Raw genomic sequence first — 8,842 nt, 5'->3', positions numbered from 1 at the left:
CCAGGAGTGCATTCAGCAGCAGGGAACCAGTCCCCCTGCAGCCCCCCTGGCCCTGGGCTCCATCCTGCTCCGACTGGGGCCACACACAGCCCTGGCTGGGCAGCAGCCCCAGCCCTGCCCAGCTCCCTCCCTCTGTCACTATGGGGGCCTCAATTTCTGCCCTGGTGCAAGGCTTAGCGGGGAGCTGCAGGAGGTGCTCTCCAGGCTGCCTGGCTGCCACATGCACATGTGTGCACGCATGTGGCCTCCCCTGCCTGATCGCCCTCCTCCTGCTCCCTCTAGCCCCTTGCATGCTGGAACTGTGCCAGCCTGCACAGGGAAACCTGCCATTTCCAGGTGTTTTCTTCTTAAAGAGGCAATCTGGGTTTTTCGCCGTAAAATGAGAAAAATATGGGTTTCACCACATTTGTCCATGGTGAACAGAAAACCTGGATCTGTGCTTACGAGGAGAGAGGCTGAGGGAGCTGGGCTTATTTAGTCTGCAGAAGAGAAGTCTGAGGGGGGATTTAATAGCAGCCTTCAACTCCCTGCGGGGTGGTGCAAAGAGCACGGAGCTGCACTGTTCTCAGTGGTGGTTGATGGCCGAACAAGGAGCAATTGGCTAAAGTTGCAGGAAGGGAAATTTAGCTTAGATATTAGGAAAAACACTCACATGGAGAGTAGTAAAACACTAGAGTAGGTTAACCAGAGAGGCTGTGGGATCTACATCCTTGGAGGTTAAGGCCTCGGTAGAGAAAGCTTTGGCTGGGGTGATATAGTTGTGGGTGGGCCTGTTCTAAGCAGGGGGTTGGACTAGCCCAGGTGACCTCTTGAGGTCCCTTTCAGCCATCATTGTCTATGATGGGACAAGCAAGTGTGCGGGCTGGGAGCAATCCGGGCCCTTTTTCGCGCCGCGCGGGCTGTGGCCAGCATCCCGGGCACGCTGGCTCGGAGAAAGCAGGCAACACGCTAGAATTAGACACGGACGCTTAGTGGTTGATTCAAGATTGTTTACTTACAACGAAGATGGTCACGGTGTAGGCTGGACAGTTTCCCAGGCAAAGCTCTGCTTAAATCCCCAGTTTGAGGACTCAGACAGTACTCGGATCACTCCCACGGAGTTGTCGAGGCTCCGTGGATCCTTTTCTGCATGCAGGGAAGAGGGATACGTCGAGGATTGCGCTCAGCGACGGGGAGAGGCTAGAGGCTGATCAGACGCCTGTTGCCTTCTTGAAATACGCTGGTTCCAATAGGCTCCGCAGCGCTTAGAGATCTTCACAAGACATGAAGTCTCCTCCTCCTGATGTTCGTGGAGTCCTCCAACTTGGGTGGAAACCACTCAAGCCTCTTATACGGCTAGCAAGCCAATTGCTAGCCGCCACGTAGAAATCATTTAACACAAGCCAATAATGGGGCTCGAATTTAAATACAAATGGCGGGAACTCCTTGCAACGTGCATTTCTATGCTGCAAAGAAGAAATGCACCCTGCAAAGAAAGCTCCAAAACGGCGGGAAAATAATTCAGTGGCGCCAAAGCACACACAAAAACAAAAATCACACCCTTGGGTTGTGACAGGAACCTCTTTCCATCCCCATGCCTCAGCCCAGTCTGTCTGTCCACTGCAATCTCAGGGGTGTCTCTCCTGCCAGTACTGTGAAGCCCCACTCCTACCCCTTCAGAATAAAACCCACCACGAGCCACTTTTCCTTTATTATATTTTAATATAATCTTCTTGGGTGGATGCAAAACAAGGCTCAAGCCATTCTCCAGACTGGGGGGCAGGGAACCCAGCAACGGGACAAGGACAGCCCTCACTCCTGCCTAAAATAGACCATTCCAGTACAACCCCCTCCCTCCCATTCATATAAATTAAGTCTCTCTCTCCTGGGAAAGCAGCAGGAGTAGAAGAAGAGCTCTAAAAATAAACATGTCTTGCATTAGGCCCCCACCCCACATCTTCAAAGTTCAACCCACAACCATGCCTGTGACCCTGCCCCCTCTACAGAGGCCTTTGGGTGTGGGTGCACGTGAAGCTGTGCAGGCAGGTCTCTGAGAGGGGATGGGCAGGTCCTCGAGGAGCCTCCCCAAAGCAAGGTCACTCCCGGGGCCAGTTAATGCTGACCTGGGCCAAGGCCTCCAGCACCTCCCGTTTGCAGTCGAAGTCACCGTTGATGTTGCTGATGGACTGCTCCTCCACCACCCAGAGCTGGCAGCTGGTCTGCGTGATCAGTCGCGCATCATGGCTCACGTTGATCACCGCTGTGAAGAGACAGGAGGCAAAGCATGAGGGGGGGTGGGAGGCAAAGCAGAGGCCATTTCCATACTGAAGGAGAATGGAAAGACCCCACGTTTTCCCCATCAGCCACTGCCAGGACAGGGCTGGGCAGGGAAGGGCACGACTGGGACCCAACGGGGACCCTGGCAGGAGGGCCCTGCTTGTAGTATACAAACCCTCCCGTGGGACCCACAGACCCACCCCCAGCCAAGTAACCCTTCTGCTTCCCTGCAGCCCCAGACAGGAACCCCATCCATGCCAGCCTGGATCTGACCCATGCACCTATTACTACCTTCCTCTGCCTGACAGATGGGACCCATGAGGCCACCCCAACCCAGTATCTCCATCCACCCTTCAATCCGAGCCATGGGCCCAGTATTCCCCCAACCCCGGCCTCCTCTGATCAGGGCAGTGGACACCTCCCACCGCGCTGCTTCCACTCACCTCCATGTACGTGCTGACAGCATCACCCAAGGGATCAATTGACTCAATGCACAGATGATTTGTGGGTTCATTCTGGGGAAGTGACAGATCCCAAAAAGAAGCCAGGAGTCCTGAGCCACAAAACCTTCCTCCCAGCCACTTCCACCCACCTCCTTTCCTCAGCTAGAAACAGGACCCAGGAGTCCTCCCAAACCATGCCCCTCACTATGGCATGCTGGACAGCACTCCTTTCGAAGAGCCAGAGCAGGGCACAACCTGCAAGTCCTGGTCCTCACGCCTGCTCTGCTCTAACTCGCTTCCTTCCCAGAGCAGCGAACCCGACACAGCCCCGTTCCCATCCCCTGTGTCCGTCAGGCTCCCTGCAGGTCAGCTCAGCAAACATCACACGGGCTTTCTGCCCCCCTGGCTAGGAAAGAAAAGGGCTCTGAGATAAGTGGGGTGAAAGGAGCGTCCAATCCCTTCTCCTTCCCCAAAATGCCAGGATCCAACTTCCCACCCACCTCCCTCCACTAACAGCAGCTCAAGGTCCTGTGCTCCCACCCAGGGCAAGGGCAATGCGCTCCCACCCAGGGCAAGTCTCCGCTCCCCACCCCAGCTCTCCCCTGCATGGCCAGACCCACAGCGCTCCCAGGGCCACAGCTCCAGCCTCTCCCTGACTTCTTCCTCAGTGGTCAGCCCTCACTCCTGGATTCCCAGCCTGTCTCCCCTTTGCCTCAGCCCTCACGTCCTGATCAGCCCCCTGCACCCTCAGGCCCTAGCTCCTCCATACTCACCCTCTCCCCCCTGCCTGGAAGCCCCAGACCCACACCTGACAACCTGAAGGTCTGCATGGTGAGGGCATGGCTCTCAAGGCTGAAGCGCCCCAGGCACTTGTGAGCATCCTGGTAGGGCAGGTGGACTTTTTCAGCCACGTTCTCTTCCAAATCTGACGTGGTGATCTGGTGCAGAATGACACTAATTCTACAAGGCCGGGAAGTAATGAATCTTGAAGCATTTCATTTTGAGCAAGATAACGGAGAATACCAAAGAGCGGCGGTTCCCCTACTGTAACGCACTTCTTTGATAGTAAAAGGTCTCTTTCTAAAGTACTCTATTGCTCATATATGATAGTGGATTTACATGATTCTGCTTATACACGTTTAAATTATTACACGTTTATAGCTAGACAGTATCAAGAAAATCCTGAGCCTTATAGTAGAATAAGGTAAGTCCTACCTGGATCTTGTCCATCATCAGGTATGAAAGGCCAGCTTCTTCCTCCTCTTCACTCTCCCCCAAATCTGAACCTCCATCATTTTCATCTTCGTCTTTTTTGTACTCTCCTGGTGGACCAGCTTCGTCTTCATCTGCTTCATCCTCCTCATCCCCTTCTGAAAGGCAGGTAAATGAATTCCTTACAGCTTTGCTTAAACCTCAGAGGCTTGTTTGTAAATTCATCTTAAATGAGCTTCTGAAATCTGACTCAATTCAGCTACAAAACCTCCTCCAGAAATCTTTAAAAAAAGACAGGACTAGAAGTAACATCCCTCTTTTTCCTCTTTCTATAGGAAGAGAAAACACAGAACTGAATGTGCCACAGCGTCCAATATGACATGATGGGTACGAAAAAAGAAAAGCTTTTGGTACCAGCAATAAAATAACTGCTTTTATATAGTTATATCTCAGTGTAAAGATGTGTACTCATGTTTTCCTAAGTGCAGCTCTCCTTTAACTGTGCACAGCATCCATGACTACTTTCTTTGCAAGTGCATTGCCCGCCCCCCCCGCACTACCTAATAGGAGCAGTATGTGATACTGCCCTTCACCTGACACATGTAGCTGATTTGTGCTACTGCAGTTCCACAGTCACTTTAGCCTCAATTTGATATTTAGATACTGACTGAATGGCATAACCAATGACTGCATGTTTAGAGACGTCACCCTCATCATCTTCATCTTCTGAGTTGGGGGCCTCATTACCTTCCTGATCAAATCAATCCAGGTAGGTGATCTCCTGAAGCAGCTCAAAAATCCTTTCCCTGTAATCCTTCAGGTTTGTGATGTCACAGCTGAAGAAGTCCAGGTCTTCAAGTTTTTAAGATTTTGCTAAAAATGAATTAAAATTGCTCACCGAGATGAAATAACTACTTGGTACCTCCAAGTACTACGCTGCTGCCTCCTAAATGTCACTGATATTGCTGGCTACCTCCCACCACCTCTTCTCCGTTGTTGTTTCCCATCGTACAGAGCTCATGTAAGAAGTCTTTGTGCTGCCAGTCAACATCCCTTCCCCATAAGATCAGACACTCTCTCTACACTTCCTTTGAAACAGGTTTGACCCTCTTTCCATCCCATTAAAATGTGTGTCTTTGTTTCCGGATGCCCCAAAAGTACATGTGTCCTCAGAAATTTGACCCTATAATCACCCAGGGAGATGCAAAGCTTTCCCATTCTGAGGTCGGCACAGCCAACTGTCCCAGCGCCGATCCTACCGGTGCCTGGTGCACAGACAGCTTTCCATGGCCTGAATGGGGCAGCTGTGGATGTGACGATAGAGGTAATCCTGCTTAGACTAGATCTGGGTTCTGCAGTCCATTGTAGTCACGAGTCGGCCTGTGTGAGTACGAAGCTTTGGAGCCACCTCGGAGATCCGGCCATAGGGTATAATGGGGAATCAATGAAATATCGACAGCTTTGTTGTTTTTTGTCTGATTTGGGTGAAGCTCGCAGGGGTGGTAGCCCCTGTTGAGAGCATGAAGTCTGCCGAGTTTCAAGAAGATCGGTGCAGGGGCTCGGGGGAACTGCACCCCACATTCTTGAAAGCAAAACTCATGTCACGTGTATGTGTTACGCCACAGCAGGGTGAAAACTGCAGGGCTGGTAGCCTTGCCGAGGCCATGAAACCTGCCACATTTCAAGACGATTGGTGCAGGGTTTTGGGGGGAACTGCACCTCGAGCTGCTGACAGGCAAAACTCGTGCCATGGGTGACAGTGTGTGTGTTAAGGTGCAGCAGGCTGAAAACTGCAGCGATGGTGGCCCCTGCTGCGGCCACGAGGCCTGCCAGCTGTCGAGGGGATCGATGCAGGGCTTCTGGGCTCGGAGGCCTGCACCTCTGGCTGCTGACAGGCAAAACTTGTGACATGGGTGCTTGTGCAACTGTGTCTGTTTTGAGGCATGGGACCTGGGATCACCGCAGGCCTGGCTGCTACCAGTTACCGATTAATCATGATTCCCTCAGGGACCGGCTCAATACACAGCACCAAGAACAATCCACTGCCCCAAGACAGACGCCGTCAGTGCACTTAACAAAAGATGAAGCCTCTTCAGACAATCTACAGGAAAACCTGTCTCAGTTCTGCGCATCTCCATTTGATTTTGTAAGTATGAGTGCCTTGAGGCTGGCCACAACCAAAATGGCTCAGGATTAAAAAGTTAAGAGAAAATGTCAAGATGTCGTTTCACAGACACCTTGTTGTAAAAGGAGGAGGATTGGAAAAAAGAAAATAAAACCCCATAAAGGTTCGCCATCACTGGCTTCCATGGGACTTTTGGTTTCAAGTCATGCTACAAAGGCAGGGGATGGCATTTTCTGCACCACTGGAGTACCACTCCCAGCACCCAGTTCACAGAGGGAAAGAGCTACCTGGCTGTAGCTGCATGGAGGGCAGGGAGAAGAGCCCTCCTCTGCTCTCGGGCGGCAGGAGGTACAGGGGACAGACAGACAGACCAGCCACAAGCCGATCTTGTCTCTGATGACCGAGCAGGACCCAACAGCAATCCCCTTCTTGCCTCTAGCCATTAGGAAGGCCGGTTATGTGCTTGCAAGGGAAGGAGGGGAGGGGGCCATTGCCCCATCATGTGCTCTCTGGGCAGAGCTGAAATAACTCTGGGCTGGTGGGGAGGAGAAAGAAAAGGATAATACTAATAATACCACTAATCATCAGAATAATAATCATAATAATAAAAGATCAAATCCAGAATAAACAGCCCCAAACTCCAGCTAATAAAGAGGCAAATTTTGACAAATGAGGGTTTTTATTCTTTCTGACCACCGGCTGGAGGAAATCAAAGTCAGCTACCCAGATTATGCTTTTTTTAAAATTTAAAGATGGATTTGGTGCCACTATGACTTGTTTACAACCAAAGTTAAAAATAAATGAAGACCCATCATGCCAGCCATGCCAACACGGGAGTGAGGCTGAAGTTGGCTGCTTATTCCCAGTTCCTTATTCCTTAGTCTCGGTTCCCTTTTCAAAGCTAATCTAGACCCAATAAAAGCTTCTTATGAATGAATTACACATCCTGAAGTAAGTTTGTTCATGCCAGGCATCCATCTGACAGCCCCCCAGGCACTGTACTAAGTATCTGGGCTTGAATAGGGAATTGGCTTTGGGGCTGTGTTACCTGCCAGCTCTGTGGTCCTGAGGGAGCCCTGGCACCCAGCTTGCTGGATTTACAAAGGACTTTTTCTATTTCCACCCCCTCCACTCACACACACACCTCATCAAAGTGACAGGCAAATCTGGTAACAGCTGGGATTATGGCTGGAAATCCATTTTGGGCCACCCCACACCATCAGGGCCAGGCAAGACCCTGGTCATCAATTCAGTCTGTAATCTCAGCCCAAATGCCGGGTCCTTAGTCAAGAGTGTATACTTAGTACCATGGGAATGGGGGGCTCTTAGTTGGCAGCCTGGCATGAAGAAACCACGCTCTGGTCCGGGCCAGACTGGTAGGTGGTGTCCGGGAGAGTCCCCCGGTGCCATAGAGGCATGGTGTGGGGTGGCCCAAGAAGGATTTCCATCTCTAATCCCAGCCCACAAGGAATTCCTTCCTTGAGCCTGTCTACTTGGTACAGTGGGGATGGGGGAACTGGCCCAAACAGTATTTGCAGCCGTAACCCCAGTCCAAAACCAGGTCCTTATTTGGGTCCATGTACTGAGTACAGTGGGCATGGGGGGCTGTCAGTTGGCAGCTTGGCACGCAAAAACTGCACTTTGGGCCAGGCAAGACTCCGGTTTGGGGGTGTGGGATAGTATCCAGTGCCAGAGGCATGGTGCGGGGTGGCCCAAAGAGGATTTCCTGTCATCAACCCAGCCCAAAACCCAGTTCCTTATTCAAGCCCATATACTTAGGACAGTATTTGTGGGGGCTGCCAGTTCAGGGCCTGGCACAGCCAACCCATGTCTTCAGAGTGGCAGGAAAGCAAGGGGATGTAGCTCAGTGGTAGAGTGCATGCTTTGCATGTATGAGCTTTGGGCTTCTCCCTGATGAGCACCCCTGAACCTCCACTATGCATCCCCAGCCCCCAAAAAAACAGCCTGAGATTTATTTATTTTTAAAAGGATTTTTACCTCCCCAAAATCTCACCCCCAACACAAGCAAGAAATGCACGGAGGGCAAATTGCAGCGGGTGACCCAGACTCAGAGTTAACTGAAGAAAAGGGGAGGGGAAAAGAAAAGAAGTTGTTCACCTCCATTGAGTGCAGAAAACACACCAGCTTTCAGAAACAGGAATGCTACATAGCCAGTCACAGTAATTACAATACTATATAAAGAATAATTATGATATAGCAGTACCGCAATAATAGCAATTAGCTGATGCCCAGCCCAGGGTTTCTAGCGCCCACGCAACTGTTTTAGAAGCTGGATGTGCAGAGCGCATTTTGCACGCCCAACGGATTTTAAAAATCATTTAATTAATGTCATGATAATAAATTTAAAAATCATCTTATTAACGTCATGATAATCATGCACCGCTAGAATGAGAAATAACTAGAACAGCAAGCAACATGAACGTTAAGTAGCAGTATGTAAACGTACGATAATTAGTGAATAGCCACGTGTAAAAGGTAACACTAAGCACCCGGAGGCGCAGAGGAGCGGGGTCCCCGGCTGTCTTGGTGCTGGGGTCGGGAGGGAAGGAGAAGGCGGCCCCGGGGCTCCGCGCTGCCTCCCCGGGCGTATCTTGAGCTCCTGCCCGAGCCCGGAGCTGCGCTGCGCCTCCCCCCGCCGCTGCCCCCGGGCCGCAGCGCCGCGCTCCTCCGCGCCCGCACAGCGGGTCCCGCGCGCCCTCGCCTAGGCCACGCCCCTTGGGATGGAGCTCCACGCTGCTCCGCAGCTGCTCCTGCACTGCGTGTCCCGAGCACGGCGCAGGCGCGC

At 51.7% G+C, this 8,842-nt stretch overlaps 1 long non-coding RNA gene across 1 annotated transcript; it reads right to left on the bottom strand.

Moving 5' to 3' along the window:
- Positions 1-999: 999 nt before the first annotated feature.
- On the bottom strand, positions 1,000-4,795 carry LOC132246522 (uncharacterized). The gene is made up of 3 exons (XR_009457854.1): positions 4,659-4,795; positions 2,700-4,069; positions 1,000-2,239 (listed from the first exon to the last, which is right to left on the bottom strand). It is a non-coding gene; the product is annotated as an uncharacterized LOC132246522 (long non-coding RNA).
- Between the last annotated feature and the right edge of the window lie 4,047 nt (positions 4,796-8,842).

This window comes from Alligator mississippiensis, chromosome 16 (genome assembly GCF_030867095.1).
Source record: "Alligator mississippiensis isolate rAllMis1 chromosome 16, rAllMis1, whole genome shotgun sequence".
NCBI lineage: Eukaryota > Metazoa > Chordata > Crocodylia > Alligatoridae > Alligator > Alligator mississippiensis.
The sequence above is the reverse complement of the archived record's forward strand: the minus strand, read 5'-3'. Positions and strand labels throughout refer to the sequence as shown.